Raw genomic sequence first — 18,595 nt, 5'->3', positions numbered from 1 at the left:
CACACACACACACACACACACACACACACACACACACACACACACACGCTCACACACGCCACGCACGCGTACATAGCGCACATGAAGTATTTTCGTCCTTTGTTGAACACCGGTGTCTTAGGAGTTACTCGATTTCCGGTTTCTCAAAGTGGATGACCTTTGGAGCACCCTTGTGTAATTTAACAGTACATCGATATATAGCTTTTGCTCAATACGAGTTACTGTTATGTGTTGATACTACTATTACTACTCCTATTCATATAATGTTTCAAAATGAATGGCGACCTTTAAATTAATTAACCTATATCGCGTGTATAAATCAAATACATAAGCAGGTAGACGTACTAACTATATGGAGCTTGTACATAAACATGTAAGCTATAAAAGATTGCGTTTGAAAAACAAACCTCAACTACCTGAAACTTTGAATGGGTATCCAACATGTAAACAGAATCTCTCCAATACCATATTACCGTTGTTATTCTATCTTAAATGCTCGGTTTGCATATCAATGCAATAAAGAATCGAGTAAGTAGTATAAATAAATAATCCCTTAAACACACGTACACACAGAGTTTGTGCAGGACACACTACGTTTGGATCGGTGTAGAACTCGTGGGATAACGAGCCAATGGCGTGTGCGCTCGCGTATTGGTACTTATCGGGAGAGAAGATTACCAGCGAGGAAAGTGCGTTTAGTGCCGACACGCGTGTTTTGGGTACGCACGCTCGGTGTCCTCAGATATGTTTGTGTTTGCTGACAGTGTACACAACGGGGCAGAGAGGTAATTAGTGTGAACGCAAATACTGGTGTTTTTGAAGGAAGATGCACCGGAGACCCCAGCCCATTCGTCGAGTGCTTGTCTAGCGAGAATATTGAATCGGTCTGCTTCGTCACGTTAAATAAATGTTAATATGTTTGATGAGTTTGAGAAGCTGAGCATTTTCTATGTTTTTGAGGCTTGGGATTTTGGGTGGTTTGAAGTCAATATATTTAAATGCAAACCTAATCATTTAAGGCTTGAGACCTTTTGATTATTTAAAACTTGGATCTCTTTCATAATCGATAACCTAAGACTTGGGTACTATGCAAGATATACGTTCAAAGAACCAGTATTTAAATAAATATTTAATGATCTATTCGAGAAAAAGTCAGTGTCAAAATTTGGAGTGAAACTTAGGATAATCGAACAAAGTTACTGTTGATATACCAGGTATAATATAGGAAGGTGGCGAACGGTCACGTTCGTCATTGATACTGTATACTTTGCTCAGGCCTGATGGTAAGGGCATGTTAAACATGATACTACAATCCGACGCCACGCGTGAATTAAAAAGCACACGTTAAATAGGCATGTGAATCAAAGGATACAAGATATACTGCTCGCGTGTGTTGGCATCGGAGTCACAGACACGTGACTCTCACACGTTCATTGAAAGATCGTATCGTCTGACTTTACATGTTCCTCTTACCTAGAGTCATCTCTCATCGCGAGCGAGCTTCGATACACATATTTGCGTAAAGTTGCTCGTGGTACCATCACGTGTAACATTTCAGGACTGATTAATATGTTTTCAACCGTTAAAATTTTGTGCCCTCATTTGAACGTTAATTTTTTAACGAAGAAAACGGAAGTCTCGTGAAAGGATTGCGACCGGAGTTGTTTAGCCTTTTGGGGGATGCAGCACTCCGCGGGCAGGGTTTTTCGATGGACAATTGTATAATTCGAATGGAATGATCGACCTTGAATCGGATAATCAGCGACCGATGCTGCTCTTTCGAACCCAGGAGAATGGCGCAGAGGGTCGGAGTAAATGGAAATTTGCAAGTCGTTGTGCCAGCTTTTTTTGCGATCCGTCTGGATCGACCTGGGTTACGCGTTACTATATATCCTCTCGGCTTGTTTTCCAATGTTCTCAAATCCGTATGCACGGACAGCGTCTTATTAAGCGTTTCGTTCCTCCTCGTCTCGAAAAAAGTCGAATCAATTACACGACTGTATGTAGGTTAATGCCAGATTAATTTGCGTCCCAGCCAAAATTCGACTTGCCGAAGTACGCGCAAAGTTTCTGCAACTGCAGAAATATCAATTAGGCAATACAGGAATAATTTAATATTCGAATACCAGTGATTCTCACTCTGCACCGTATAGTGGCATATTTTGAATGAATATCAATCTTGGTATAAATTTTGGACCACAGAAAAATTGTAATAATAATTCCCAGACCTAGTCCCGATATATTCGTCATTTCAATTTCATCTAGTTAAGAGTAAAACTGAATGAAAATTGCCCTTAAAGCACCTTTTCTCCGCACCGCAGCCTCCAATTTTATACCATAGATCTTTTTGTTTTTTTTTTTTTAATTATCTATTATGTAACAGCGACGCGTGACGCAACGCGTTACTACAAGAGGCATTTAAACCGTAATGTATCGCGTTCGCCGCACAAGCGTCGGTATCGCGATACGCGTGGCACAACCACAGAAAAGCGTCTTATCGGAACGTTCGTGTGCAACGTACGACTCACGCAACCATACTGTTTTCAAGTTCAAACGGAATTCACGTCTACCGTGTGCGATCGAAAAGTTTGGAGCCAAAGAAACGGACAGAATTTTATTCGAACAATGAAGTGATTGTAAAGATGAGAAGAAATGTTAGGTAAACTTTAACGGACATTTTCATTTTGTTTCGTAACGTGGACAGTTACCACCAGAGCGTGTTACAGCGAAAGTTTTGCAACAAGAACGAGTGCTTTTTATCTAGAGAAGCCTTTTTCCCGATTCTGTCGGAGGGACGCTCGTCTCGACCGTTTCGAAAGTGAAATTCTTCGAGCCGAAATCCACCGATGCGCCCGGCGTTTTACCTGCTGGGTGAACCTGAGCATCGAGGGTTAATTATACCGCTGCTGGGTGGACATATTTCATCCTGCGGCCGTGGAGGAGCCTTCCCGTGGAGGCCCACCTATACACATTAACGTGGATCCTCTTCAACGACGATGCGAGCGTTGGTTCTAGGCTCGTTTCGCCGAGGGGCTACGTGATTCATGATCGTCCGCGATGATTCACAACTCCACAGCGCGACGTTTCCTCGTTCGACGTGTAGAAACTCGTGGATGCAAGAGGAAATGCCGCTATTCCACTTTTTACTCTCGTTGATTCGCCTCGGAGATCGTTCCAGGGCCTTTCATTGGGATTTCAGCCCTTGGGCTTGGGGATGATCAAATTATTCTTGGGTAAACATCCGAGTATATAGATAGAACATCGCTTTTTATAGGTCATTGATTCCTTTGTTCCCTGACTTTTAAATTCGATATTCGCTGCTTCTTTTCCTCGAGGATACCATTAGATCGGTTGCTAACTAGTTGGTTTGATCATTTCTTTCAACCTTCCTGCTCGAATACAGTTTTATGCAACGTTAATTAAGAAAAATTCTTTCCCACCCATAACGTTTATTATTCATTCTACGCTTCGATCTTTCCTCAGATCCCCAGGAATATTTTAAATGCATAACTTGTGTTCAATCTATAATTAAGAAAAATAAATATACACAAAGCATGAATATTCTCAAAGAGAAATAACAGTTTCAGAGCTTATCGCGATGGAAGATACGCGAACTTGTTGGAATAATTTCGGATGTGTCCTCCGCTCGGTAATTTCCTATCCGAAATCCGTTATCGAGGCTCGATTGTTTTCTCCAAAGAGATTTCGCGTTAAAATCGTCTTTCGATACGTGCGCGCGAAAAGATCATCGAGTTCGCAGCATCGCGTGAAAGTATTCCAGGCTCCTTTCTCCTCTGAAAGGCTGCAATTCTTCGAGAAGGAGAATTTCGTATTTCGCAGGAAATTGTTTTTCCCCTAAAAACAATGGCGCGATATCCTATAGACACAATTTGACCTCGTTTAATGCTTAAATAGTACATATCTTCACTCACAATTAGTCTCGACTTCGTCAACATTTCGATAACACAAATGAAGTTGTTTAGCTGAAACAACTCCAAGCATGGAGGAGGCGGAATAGCCTAGGTTCCAAAACGAATGCATTACTTAGAAGAACTACACTGTTCAAGAATCAACGTTCAAAACAATCTTCATACGTTTCCTGTGTTTAGGATCGAGAAAGTTTTCCCTGTGTCTTCAATCTGTAGTAACTGGTGTAATCTGCTTGGGAAAGTGCGAAAACTTATGTCTTCCGCAATCGTGCATTGTTTCGTGCCATAAATCATACGTTGTGTCGAAAAGTCTCAATTAAAGTCGACAGCTGTAAACGTCTAATCGTCTAATCGATTGATATACGACGCTTAAACGTGTCGCGTTTCCTATACATTTTTTGGCTATTAAATATTACAGCTGTTTGTTTTTCTTGTCTGGCGGTGAAAGAAACCTGAGTGACGATATAACGTGTCAAGTTTGTTGCGGGAACCGTTGAAACATCATCGAAGTTAACAGCGACAGGTGAAAGCGGCGTTTGGAAGTATAACGATCGTTAAACGAGACTGTGGGGGACCGTTCTAACGATTGCTTTTACTCTCGTCGTTTACCGTACCTAAGTATTCAACGTTTGTGTCGATTTTTATTAGACGCTGCTTAAATGTTTAGTTTAATTATAGTGGATAGGAGATTGTACATGATAATTAATTGGTTTCGTTGGGTGGAGGCAAAGTGACACCTGGAAAAGAAGACAAAGTTCGCAATTTCATTTAAAATGGATGTTCGCATGATGCCATTTAGCTTCGTAAATGAGAATTAAATTTAGTTATAATATTTACTGATACTAAAGCTGACTCGAAGCGTGGAATAATTTAAGCTTGTTTTTCGGACAGCAAAATATCAAGTCATCTAGACAAGATACGAAATTGATTTCGCTACTCGAGTTAATTCTTTGCAGCGCCACTCACTGAAATTCCGGGCCAACGTCCAACCGGTAATAACGGCATAAACGTTGAGCCAAAATAGCGTAAGGTGAATTAGAAAAGCAAACGCCAGCTAAAAATAGATCAAGTTAGATCATGTTTACTAATCGTGCAAAATAAATCTATGCGTTGTACTGTAAGGGCGAAGAGTCTCCAAAGGGTAGCCATTTTTTAAATACTGCACTTCTTACAAAGAAGCTTCTTAAATGAACCGTAGATTTTGCTGAACATGAATTTCTTTCTGTCGTCCAACCAAAATTCCTAAAGATCGTCCCATTCCGAGTCAGACATCTTACAAAAGAAGTCGATCGTCGATTTTAATTTCTGCTTCCGACCGACCTGCCCCAACCGCGGCAATTCATCCCGTTACAGTTCTCTAAAATCGCCGCGGTAAAATAGAACCGCGCGACAATACTCGACGACGCTTAAACGATTTCAATATGTGACGGAAGCACGGCAAAGCGTGCTCCGTCGAGGCGCGCGAATTGAAAACGCCGCGTTAAGACAGCCGTTTTAATATGAATAACCGTGGCTGAGCGAGCGTAATCGAAAAATTAATAACACCATCATGACTCTCCGTGGCACACTCGCAAAAGGAGGGGAGAGAGGCACACAGGTAGGACGCTCGTTCGTCATGCGTAATTTAATTGGCGGCAGTCTAATTCGAGAATTAATAACAACCCCAGCCACTAATATTTGAGCTGTGTGTGTGTACGACACGGCTCGAAACAAAGGTTAATGGCAGGCGTCTTCTCACAAAGTCCAACGATACGGCGTCGTCGTCGTTGCGAGAGCACGCGGAGTAATGAAATTACAGTAAATAACCGACGCGAACCTGGCCGCCGGTTCTGGTAATTTCGGAGGGAACTGGCGGCGGTTCCTGGCCGAGTATCGTTCGGAAGCCATTTTCGCGTTGCTTCGTTTCGTCGTCTCTTTGGCATCGCCTTTTGGTCCACGTTCTGAGCCCCTCCTGCGCTTCCCCACTCCCCTTGGGATCCTGTCTCTTTTTACGCGCAAGAGGAACGCTGGGCCTTCTTCCCATCTCTCTCCAGTGGCGTACCATCTTTTCGGCCGATGGTTCCTAACGCACAACTAACCTCTCGATGCTTGGGATATTTTGGGGAAGTTATTGTAATTTCTATCGATTGTAAGTACTTTATATAGATATTTCTAGTCCTTCATACCCTTTATCAAAAACGTATCTCTCCGCTACTCCAAGTAATGTAAACGTTAGCTGTAATTAGTAGTTAACTAGGGCGCGTACATAGTGACGTCTATTTGAATACTTCTTTTACAAAGGAGAATCTAATGAAAATATTCAAATGAATCCTTTTGCAAGGTGAAACTCAATGTACATATTTAAATATATCCTGTAGCAAGGACAAAATTTAATGTACATACTCAAGTAAACGTGTGTTGTTGTTGGCAAGTTACCATGCGAATTAAAAATTACCTATTATCCAATCGTTTCTTCATATGATGCTCCGAAATTTCGCTCCATCTTGAGTCCTACAAAGATACAAAGATCCACTATATGTATATTTAATACATACATATATTAAGATGGTCGTATATCGTTGCTAAAGTACATCTAATTTAAAAAAATGTGTTTACTCCATTTATGTATTTGTTCGCGTAGGTCTTCCAAATTTCATTCTGCTTGGGCCCCGCGATGGTATACCGCGCCACTGTCTCTCTCCTTTTACCTGGGGACCTGGACTGCAGGTGTCTGTTCTTCTGTGCAGATCTGCATCGTCGTCTCTGTTCCACCTCTCTTTCTCGCCATAGGTCGATCTCTCTTCCGCGTTGTTTCTCTGATGCACGGCGCAATCGAGCAAAAGGGGATAAAGAAAGGGGCTAGGGGCAGGGGAAGCCTTAGAGCGAGGGAGAGACATAATGAGTGATCGTTCTGGAGGGCAGAGGGGGGGGGGGGGTGAGAGAAGAAAGGACAGAGAGGAGAGAGGCGCTTGAGGCAAAAACGCAGCGCGGAGAGATGGTGTCGTTGCTCGTGGACCGTGGCCGAAGAACGCCGAGTCGACTCGTCTTCTCCAACCCCCTACGTCTTCGTTTTTCCTCCTTTTTAAGCAAGAAAGCTGACCGATGAGAGAACCCGCCCGAATGGTATTCTTCCCTTGGTTTTTGAGACCCGTGCGACGAAATAGAATAAATCACGCGGCCGAACCCATCGCGGCAATGGGAAATTCGACGACGCCTCGCGATGGGGTGAAAATTAGAAGCCTTGTTTAGGCAATTTTTTTCTTCCGTGACGTTAACTTTATCGAACGATCAAATTTTACTCAAAAGTGTATACTTTGAGATGACGGTGGAAATTATTTGATAATGTTAATGGTTTAGGCGAAAAAAATTCTGATGCGCGTCACTGTGTTCAACCCTTCCGGATGTACGTTACTCCGTATAATCTTGGAGAGATGGAATTTTTAAGAATTAATTACAGTGGAGCGACTAGGTCGAACAGTTTGTGCTTGGGTCACATGAATATGCATTGTTCGCGGAGTAGAAAAATATTTTTATTTTTCCTGACGGTCGATTTCTATTCAAAATGGCCGCGTTATCCGGAGTGGTGTTCTTTGGTACGTGACACAACAGTGTTGGCAATTTCAGTCCTCCGTTTATTTGAATTTAAAATTTAAAAAAAAATAATAGTTATTTATAAATATATCCTTCAGGATGCATAGAGCGAATGCTCCCATTAATTCGTTGCTTTTTTCCCCGTGCCATTCTTGACGTGAAAACTAACCCAAATTCGAGTTCCTTAGTTTAAATTTAAATATTCGAGTGGGCGCGAGGGGGTTAACCACGATAATTGGTAGGTCGGCAAATAGACTAATTAACGACTTCTGGCGGGCTCCCTGAAAGTAAATGCATCTGGTTCTCATCTGGTGGCTCCACTCTCACCGTGTGAAAAGATAGGCCGGAATAGAGTCCTATTACAATTTTAAAATTTATGCAACCAGCGTCAGGCAGTGAATAGGATACCGCGGCGCATTAATGCTGTTTTTCTCAATGGCAGATTCACGAGCAATGTCGAACTCCGTGGATCGCTGCCGAAGAATGCAGCCTCGACTCCGTCAAGCGTCTCCTTCTCCTCTTCCTTTCTTTCCTCGGCGTATTATTGTCGACCCGGAGCTACCGACAAGAACCAGTAACGCGAGCCCGAAAAACTGTTCGAACCTTTCGGTCCTGCATTTTCTCAGGTGTTACCTCTGTGGCGAATTATTAGCCCTCGAAACGGATTTAAGTGGTTGCTTTAATTCTCAACGATTTTATTCCATTTCATTCTGTAATTCAAATTCTAATTTGTTCTTTAACGAGTGATTGATAAATCGTTGTTTACCTCCCATTAGTAACTCATTTATTAAATTATACGGAAGGGTGTAATTCAATTATTAAACTACGTAGAGGCGCAATTAATTTATCAAATAGAATTATAGCATAATCATATATTTGATATCAAATTCTCTGATAAAAATTCCGTGAGACGGTATGACTTATACTCCATCCGTGATCAAAGTTTAATTTCTGATGAAAATTATACACACGCAGACTCCAGGTCGATTTATTAAACGCAATCGAGGCTTTGATCTAGATAAGAGTTCTGCCCACCTTCGGAGCACGACGTTATAGGCTCTGGTAGTCGTATCTATAGCTCCAAGTGACGCAAAGGACACGCATACGTCGATGAACGAATTTCTCGCGAATGGTGATCTTGAAATATTCGTCGAAGCGAAATTCATCGACAAACCAGTTATTTATGAAGCCGCGGCTGAAATATTTCAAGCGGTCTTCTCGTAGCACATTCTCCTTCTCTCTTTCTCTCTGGACCCCTCTCCAGCTCCTGTGGCTTCTTGTTCCGCTGAAGTGGTCGGTAGAAAGGGACGAGGACGCGAAGTGTCTTTTATCGAGCGGAGACATTCTCTCCTCGAACCTCTTCGTCTCGTTTTTTCTCCTTTTTTTGTTCTATTTTGCTCCTTCGGTCCTCCTTGATGAGGAGACGTTATCACGCCGCAGCAGTATTAATTCTCTGTGAGCGTCGACTAGGAACTGAAGAAATTATCCGCTGTCACGAATCCTGTGAATATCTTAGCGATACAGGGACATTTAAATACTTCTGTTTCTTTTAACCCTGTAGGAGTTCAACTTTGGGACAATATTTTTGGAGCAGTGTCACCTTGCTCCAATATATTCATTTTTTAGATCAAAGACTCTTCAGAATTGTTAATATTCTACTGCGGCGCTGCTAGTATATATTGTGATATATTTCCCGTTTATATAATATGTGTTTGTTTAATATAAAAGTAAATTAGGAATAGACATTTAAGTTTGTAATATAATGGTTTGCTACATTACGGGCACATTGCGTTGTGCATATTGCGACACAACGTAGTGTATCGTACAATAACGAACTAACGTCTAAATCTATGTTAAGGTTTCAAAAAAAAAAAAAAAAAAGACAGAAGAGGGCACACTCTGTCTTGCTATCGACAGTTAGCGCTATATTTCACGTCCAGAACAATAAGTAGGAAAGATGGGACTAGATACCTATATATGTTGATTGATATGTATATTGATCTTCAACAGGTCCATACAAACCAGTTCCAAGCAATTTCTATGTTCGTTATAATATCAACTACAATTTTCACTCGTCACGAAACAATTTCAGTTCAATTCTGAACACGTTTGTTGAACCCAGAGTACCGTATCAAGGTGCAACGGCAACTGGTTACTCGTCCGATAATTTCCACTTGATCCCAAACAGTTTAGCACTACGCTCTCGCGGGGAGCAACCCCGTGGACTATTAGTTCGCCAATCCCGCAATACGATAATTACGTAATTACACGACGGGGCGTAGAACCTGTTTAATTACGACGTGCACACACGCGGGAGGTTGAGAAAATGTTTTCCATCGGCGAAAAGTGAAATGTGCCGGATGCATCAGTCGCCCGGGGTACGCTTCCTTTGCGAATTGAATTACAGCCGCGGGACGGGTAATTGCGTTGGTTCGCGACTATTATAAAACATATCGCGCTATTAATATCTCGATGTCTTAATAATTTGCACAATCTCTTTCCCTCGGTACGCCTAATTGCCACACAGAGTGGCTCCCTGGTAACGGATCCCGTCTTTCGTCTGCTGGAGTTCCGCTTCCTCTCGTTTGCCGTGATTAATGGCGCGCTATGAATCCGTTGCTGATGTCCCTTCCGATTACGCGATCCCCGTCTGAGATGGGAAGAACATTATTCGATCTGCCTCGCCATGTTTATCTGATTAAACGGTTGTTTAGAAGGGTTGCGACCGAAGCATCCTTTTTTAAACTTGCGCGTAAGGCGAGAGTGAATTGTGGTAAAAATTTTTTCGGGTGAACGATAATGAGAAGTATTATTCATAGTGTAGTGTAACGAGACATGGTGGCAAGAGCTCTTTTCTGCTCTGGTGACTTTTAGTGTCAAGAGATTTTAATATTCTTTAGATAAGGATAAAGTTATAAAGTAATGGAGTAGGTATGGACTATTAGAGTACTATACTGGGTGGTAGAATAAGTTAAGATTGTCTTAGCCTTCTTCACGAAATTCTACCTGTTCAAACCCACCCCTATTGCCTAAGGACACAAAGAGTCATACACTTCTTTTCCACCCATGCACTTGCTGCCAATGTCAAGAGTCCCAAAATTCTTCTATTTTCAACCCCTATATGGTACCAGAATTAACCCTTCACTGCAACAGCTCCTCGATGACCTAACAACCCAAAAATCTAAAGATACAAAGTAATCACGTGTCCCATATTCTTCAACCCTCTCTCCCTACCAATCAGTCCTCCATAGAACTTCTCTACGACAAACCAAAAGTCCACGGGTAGGCACCCCTCTTCCCCAAGTCCACTCTTCAATAGTATATCGTGGCGATCTGTTCCAGGTTAACTTGCACGGTATAACGGGTGTTCGGATCGCCGGAGCTCGTCACGTTGGCGGGCTTGTTATTCGCGGTGGGTCATTCGGTTATTTATGGCCTCGTAGTTGCCAGAGCGCGGGGTTTGGAGCGATGGCGGGTCGAGGGGGTTGCTACGTGGCAGGAGGGCAGCGGTGCGCTCCGATGCCACGACTGGGGGTGGCGATTTTAAGGGAGGTGGCAGAGCCTGACTCTTTACGTGTGTGCACGCGCGAGAGCGAGAAAGAGAGCACACGTCGGACGTGGGGACGTGTAGAAGGGAGAGTTGGCCAAGCTTGTACAGAGCGTGTGTAGTGACGTCTATAAAGGAGCGCTTTATTGATCTCAGTTTGAACGCACGCTAGGATACCGATATAGTCCCGCAGCGTGCTAGAACTACGGACTCTGAATAAGGGGAGTTCTTGAGATACAGGGTGTGTCTGGTGCCTTGACGCGTACTTCTTCGGTGGAACTCCCAATGGCGGGAACCGGGAGACCTGCTCCTCCTGTTTCAACCCCTCAGATCCTCTGCACGTATCACAGTCGGTATAGGATTCGCTGGAGAGAGAAAGACCTTTGATGCTTGCTACTGGAAGCATGGATTGCTGTTTAGACACTTGCAGATGTTGGAGTGCCTGATCTGTAGGGCTCATAGAGGATCTAGGGATGTCTTAGGAATATGCTTCAATATGCTTCCTATTAACTATATTGAGTTTTGAGTTGGTCGCCCTTCCATGTCAACAAGTCTCAATGGCAGTTATTGTTCCAAACAAAATTATTTAGTAGTTTTGAAATAAATTTAGTCTGAAGGTGTTAATAATTAAAATAGATTCGATGTGCCAGGGTCAATTACGAGGACTCTATATTCTGGACTCTACATGCTTCGTATCGATGAGGAATAGGTTTGGGTTAGGTCTGTTCTAAAATTACCTTTCCTCTGAATGTACGTATCATATTCAACCTAAGAACTTCTACAGCCAACATGCTATACAAATTTCGACAGGCACTCCATTGGAATCCAAGGGATTGAGTTGCAGTATTAAACGTAAACTTTCTCCTTGAAAGTAACAATGATGGATCCTAGCAAGGTCAGTCTGAGTTTATTGAACCTTACACCCTGAAAGGGTCGAGGAATTCTACTCCATCGAGTTTCACTCCATTTGGTCGAGCTCTGGCTCGATCATGCGCTGGCTATCGCTGGCTAAGGGGATCAGTTCGATAAGACTGGACTGATAATTACAGGCGAATTTTTTCCCGGCAATATCTGGAATTCAGATGTTGGACACTGGTCACTGATATCGTGGCTCGATCATCGTAGACACTCGTGCATTGTTGTGTACATATGTCACTGCTGGATTGGATATTACTCTAGCGACGATTCTCATTTAACTGCCGCGGCGATATTAGACGGAAATAATTCCCGACGCCATATTTCCTCGCAGATACCAGCTACGAGCTTGTTATTTATTTTATTACGACGGTATTTCGTGTGCTCCAAGGGAAATACAATTAGGCATTTGTCGGTGGTAATTTAGGCATTTATTTTAGTTGGATTGTAGGTGATTGTACATATTTATTATTATTCGATTTTCTTGATATTGTTGTGAATATTCATCCAAAAAAAAAAATCATATTAAGATATTCAATTTCGTTTCCAAAGTTATATTCATTTAAGGATTATAAAAAAAATTATCCACTGATTAAAATCGAGTTAAATTTAATGAATGTATTCTACGTATAACTGGTCTTCGCAGAATGAAGTTTTCCTCGCGTTCTCGAGCTCTATCTGGAAATGTACACGACGACCGAAGGGTAGATTTGCTTTCGCATGAGCAATCAGACAGAATCGGAATGTCGATGATTGGTCACTGACTCGTGACCAATAAGAGACTTTACTGTTCGCCCGCATCGAGCAGACACTGGGAATCGATCGAGTGCTCGATATAAGCGCGTAGGTTGCTCGCGATTTCTTTTGCTGCTTCTCCTAGCAGTCTTTCGATCAACGATCGACAAATTCGGGATTTGCATTATCGAATAAAGTATTTCGCGGTGAGAAATATAAAGCTTGAACTGTTCGGTTAAAATAGAAATAAAGGTAAAAATACAGCGAAATATAAATATAAATTGAGTGGAAATAAAATGAAAATAAAATGCAAATGAAATTAAAATAAAATGAAATGGGATGTAGAAGGACAGTTTAAAATTGTGTTTCAATGTTTCCAATCGTTTCTTCGTACATTATATTAATTACGTAGATTTTCTTCCTCGCGTTCAGGAGACAATAGTTACTGGTACTCGGAGTTCAGTAGCATGTAACACGATACAAGTGGTCGCCGTTGAGGCATTGATTCACCGCCCTATGACTACACTCTATCGATTTTCTACCAAATCACAATTCACACGGTCATTCTCCTCGTCGCTGATCGGAGGTCATCGACGACCAAGTCGTTTCTGTAAATACTGGGATTTGCATCATTCGTGGTTAGCCGCAACGATCTCTCAGTCGCCTCGTAAAGATGTTTGGCCCCCGTTTTAACCCTCTGCATTCCACTGGCATAGTTAACGTACGACTCAACGCAGTTCAAGTTTTATCTAACGCAAACCAAATTACAACTTCATGTACGTTCACTTGTACTTATTGTACATGCACATAACTCATTACATAAAACATTTTCTTAACCTTTAAATGCCCTAAGTTTCAAATTTGATACCGGACTTCTAAATCAAATTGTACACTCGCAATTGATTTAAATATTTGACTGTGTGTATGTTACCATTGCATAATGTTCTTTCGAACAAAAGTTAAAGAAGTAAACGTCAGCAATAATAAATAAAATAATATTTTTTTAAATTCAATTTGGGAAGCCTTCTAATGGTTAATAAATAAAAAAATTAACAGACATGGCATCGTATAAGAAATCTAACAATTGAACTGTCCGGTTAAAATAGAAATAAAAATGAAAGTGCAGCGAAATTGAAACAGAAATTGAGTGGAAATAAAATGAAAATAAAATGCAAATGAAATTAAAATAAAATAAAATGGGATGTAGAACGTGCAGTTTATTAAATCAGCTTTTCCTAACTATTTCTTTCTCTTGATGTACAGGTGTTCAATGGGATCCTCATCGAGCAATTCTGGCTGTGTATGAAGCTGTTCTGGTAAGTCATAATAGCGCCAATTTTTTAATTATTCTAAAAGATCACAATCCAAATACCAAAAATAAAATAAACTTTTACATTTGATAAACCTACAAAATAAACCACTACAAGGTGCTCCCATCGCTATCTATATCAACGCGACTTCATCCACCTCAGTCTACAATCTAAGTCCCATACTCGATAAAGCTCCCTACAAACGTTTCAACAGAACTTGCTCGATCTAGAACGATCACGGATCACGAGGATCGTTGAAAAGTTCTATCGACGAGGCTCCAGAGCGTTCGCGGGTCTCGTGACGCGCCAGGGTCGCGAGATTCCAGTAATTTTTGCTTGATTGCCCGCGGTTCGCTATTAGGAGAGGCACGCTCGACGGTGCAGCAGAAGGCGAACCGTTGAGGCCGATCTTAACTGCGTCGTGGGACGATGCCAGCAGCGGTGGCGGTCGAATTACGCGGTGTATTTCGTTTCTTGCTAACGTCGATCGCGCTGTTCGTTGGCAAAAAGTGAGCGAACCACTCCAACGTTCGGCCAAGCAACGCGGATTTCGCAAGCGTGTCACGCGTGTGACACAGGTAAGAAATCGCCGTCGCCGATAGCGAGCCTCCTCGCGCGGCGAGCTACGTGTAATGAAAGCATTTGTGCCGCGTTTGCATAATTACGCGCGCCTGTATCGAAACAATGCCGTTCGATTCATTCTTGCGCGCCCGGAAACGGAGAAATTAGCGTAGTTAAATATTTTAAGTTGATCTGCAGAGCTGTTTTCAATTGCGAATGGGAAAATATGGCATTTATTTTGGATATGTATATTATTCGAGGACAATGGGGAAAAGAATTAGGCTATCGGAGTGATGCCTTGATGTAACGTCCAGTAGTTGTGAAAGTCCAGAAATTCAAATTTGCATTTGGTTCTGAAGAGTGTAATATTAGGTTGTCCCAAAAGTTTCTTTCGTAATTTGCACTCAATTATTTTGTACGGTAGTGTTTATATAAATAGACAATACAATTTCTTAGATGTGGATGTCGTAACAGTAATGGAGCAAAATGAATCGTACACAATTCAATAATGTAACATTAGACATAAAATATTGTGTATGTATTACTTATTAATAAAACGGAAGAAACTTTTGGGACAACCTAATACTTTTTGAGATTATAATATTCAGTTCTAGAGAACAGCATTGAAACTTTTATTTGGAAGATTCGAATCGTCGTATCGATATCGCGCGTGTCCATCGCGGAAAAAGTCTAGAGTCACCTGTGGAATTTATCAGTGTTAATTTATCAGATATCCGTGCGCCGATAAGAGTCCTCCAGCAGCTTGTAACTTGGATGCATTAATATGGGAATGAACTTCACGTAAGCTCACGTGGACGACGAACGCCATTCCAAGAATAAGATTAAGAGTGACGAATACTTACTTAAATATAGAATAAATGAAAATGAAGAAACCGAGATACCTTCTTTTTCTGTGACGTGCTTGGCTTATTCCCTATTAAACACGATCCCGTTCAAATTATTTTTATTCGCGTATTTGTTCACTTTCGACGTAATTCTCCGTGGACAGCTTTCGAACGGATGCTGCGTTGACATCATCGATGCATTCGTGATTTGTCTTCTCCGACGCGTCACGTTTCCGTGAATCCAGTGGGATAACTTGACTCGTTCTTGACGCTATGTTAATTTCTGACAGATCTAGGTGGCATTTCGCGGCGACAGTAGCGGAGCTACGTCGGCACGGTTCTAACGCGCGACACAAACCTTCATGACACGATAATAAGCGCTGACTGTCGACTCGTTTATATCGTGTCATGGTCAAAGCTTACGAGGGTCAAAGACACAGCTCGTCACACTCTGCGGAATGGTACTGCGCGGTATGTCGTGGAAGTGGTGCACAACCATCAGCCAAACGAGGTGTCCAACCCTCGAGGACGATCGTGACATATGGGGCAACGTGTTGCAAAAAAAGTGGCATACATTTTATCGAGGATTTTTAATTTTAGAGTAAAGATGAACTCGATCGCTTGAAGAATAAAAATATGAACTGTTTATTGTTAAAGTTAAAGTACAAAGATACGGAAGCCAAAAACTGCGGGGGAAGGACATTGCTCGGTCGAGGACTTTAGAACGCAGAAAAAACCATTTTATGGTCAACGGTTACATGGCTTCTATGGGCCGACCTGGGTCTATGTCAACGAGAGAAACTCGTAGCGAAAATTAAAAGCTTCAAAATACAATCTACTCTCCATACATTCGCTAGAGCATCATAAATAAGAATTCATTAAACTAGTTTCAATTTCTGTTTAAACTGGATAAATTGTTAAAGCGCAAACGTTTGTTACGCTTTCCAGCAACGAATTGCCAATTAACGACTCGTTCCCTTTTAAAAGAATATCTCCCAGTCGATATTCGATCCTCTTCCAAGTATCGTACAAATGAAATTAAATTATGCAAAATCCCGTGGTCAGACACACCGACGACGGTGCTCTCTTTCTGTTTTTTACGAGACGACGCGATTTCCGCGGTCACGTTTCTCCGAAGCGTCGATTTAAATAATAAATCAATCCGCGTGGACAAAAAGTCACGGGGTTTTAAACGAATCTCGTCCGATCGTTTTGATCGCAATTCGCGAGAATTACGAGCGACAGCTTGCGCTCATTACGAATAAATAATTCATTCGCAACGGTTGCTCGCATCGGAAAGCAATCGTCGTCGGATAAAACAAAAGCACCGACCGACGTGTTCCTTTTTTGCGCGTTCATGGGGTGGCCGTGTACGCGTGCAATTATACGAGAGTTTTATCCTATTTATGACTGGGTGCGCCTCTGCAGGCAGGGAATGAATGAAAATTTCCAGTTACAACGATAATATAAATATAGCGACGAGTGGGAAAGGTGCCCGATAAAATTTTCACTCGATTTTCGCGTGGATACTGAAAACGATATCACCTCGGTTAGGTCTCGTATTTTATTTTGCAATTAACACCTGCCCGCAACGAGTGATAAAGCTGCAAGCGTTGCGTAACCCTGTTTATGCGTTCATATTTATAATTTAAACGGTATGTTTATTTTGTTAAGCATTTTTCGTTTGTTAATCGATTCTTTGTTTTTGCTATACCGTAAATGCAAAGACACGAGTGGCACACAAAGAAAAAAATATAAGTCTGATTAAGAAATTTTGTTTAAAATTGTATGCATACAAGTGGAATGAAATAAACGCATTAATTTTCCTTCCGTAGGGTATCGCTAATAAAATAACCCGAACGAAAACAAAGTATAAAAAACAGAGTAAACGCCTGGATACTCGATCCTGATTAAAATAAATGAACAAAAACACGCGACGAGTTAAAAAAAGGATAACGGTTAAAATTTCCACTAGATTTTCGATAGCAACAGTGTACCGCTACCATAAAGTCGCGTATGTATTTTGTTCCGTAATTAACAGCTGTCGCAGGGTTGATGAAGGGTCCCCGCGGAGGGTTGAAGGGGGTGTAACCGTGCCAGGATGCGGTAAAAACCTTTAAATTGGGGTTTCTTTCGGGCAACCTTTGATATAGAGGGTCGCAGGAACGGGTAGACACGATAAAAATAAATTACGCGATATTCCTCATCCGACTCTACTCCGTTGCGGATATAATATATCGCGGGGGTGGATTCCTCGGGTAAGAAATTCTTTATCGTCGCCCGGTGTCGTGGATTTTATTTCGATGTCAGTGGAGCAAATCAATGGACGGACATTAAACACGACGATACCAGGGGCCAGGAACGACGAGAGTCCGTCATAAATTTGTATTTTATCCGGGTGCGTGAAATGTCTGTCGGTTTTTGATATATGCGCCCGCCGTTCGCGTAGATGCGCAAGTATAGGGTTGGCTAAAAGTCACTTCGTCGTTTCCTTTGGCCGGAAACCTCGTTAAAAAATATAGGAACACAAATTGCAATTGTAACGGAGGAAAAAAAATTATATTCTACGGTAGAAGAGGACTCATTTGAGAGTTCAGGATACCTGAAATAATTGCTCAAAGGCTCGATCAAATTTTCCAACTCGAGTTTTATTCCCTTGAAGTAGCATTTTTAGAACCAAAATAAAGATTTTTGAGAATCGAGGGAGAGAGAGACTTTTGGCCAGTCCTGTGCACAACAATGTTGCGCGAATGCCCGAAGCAGCAGCGTGTGCTGTTACATTTGTAAAATGTTTATCGTGCACGGGTCAGAAACGAAAGGCGAGATTTTCGCGCAGAAGCATTTTTAATGGCTTGCACGTAACTACACCCGGAAATTTGCTGAGAGAAAAAGAGAACTCGTTTACTCGCCAGGACGATACGAAACCTCAGCGCCGCGTAGCAATTATTAGGATGTCCCAGGAAATATTGCGCGTTTTAGTCAGGCTTCCTTCCTGCCAATTTTCAACCGTCTATCGAAACAACATACAAGAATGCAAATATGAAATCGGTTATTTTCGAAATTAGGAAGGCGATTCTGATCTTTTTTTAATTCATATAATTTATTCAGATCGTAGATCGCGATGTTTCCTATTATTTCTGCGTGCAAAGCATCATTAACTAGATAACTTTGAAAACGGTTCAA

The 18,595-nt window shown here is 41.8% G+C and overlaps 1 protein-coding gene across 12 annotated transcripts in view; it reads left to right on the top strand.

The window, feature by feature from the left end:
* LOC128890555 (bromodomain adjacent to zinc finger domain protein 2B-like) overlaps window positions 1-18,595 on the top strand; it is a 166,545-nt gene that overhangs the window by 28,343 nt on the left and 119,607 nt on the right. For all 12 annotated transcript variants that reach the window (XM_054149129.1, XM_054149137.1, XM_054149133.1 and 9 more), the window contains one exon: window positions 13,960-14,012. The gene's annotated coding sequence lies outside the window, so the exon portion shown is untranslated. The remainder of the gene's footprint in view (window positions 1-13,959; window positions 14,013-18,595) is intronic.

Source organism: Hylaeus anthracinus, unplaced genomic scaffold, assembly GCF_026225885.1.
Source record: "Hylaeus anthracinus isolate JK02 unplaced genomic scaffold, UHH_iyHylAnth1.0_haploid 12001, whole genome shotgun sequence".
Classification (NCBI taxonomy): Eukaryota; Metazoa; Arthropoda; class Insecta; order Hymenoptera; family Colletidae; genus Hylaeus; species Hylaeus anthracinus.
This window is presented reverse-complemented; position numbering and strand designations above follow the sequence as displayed.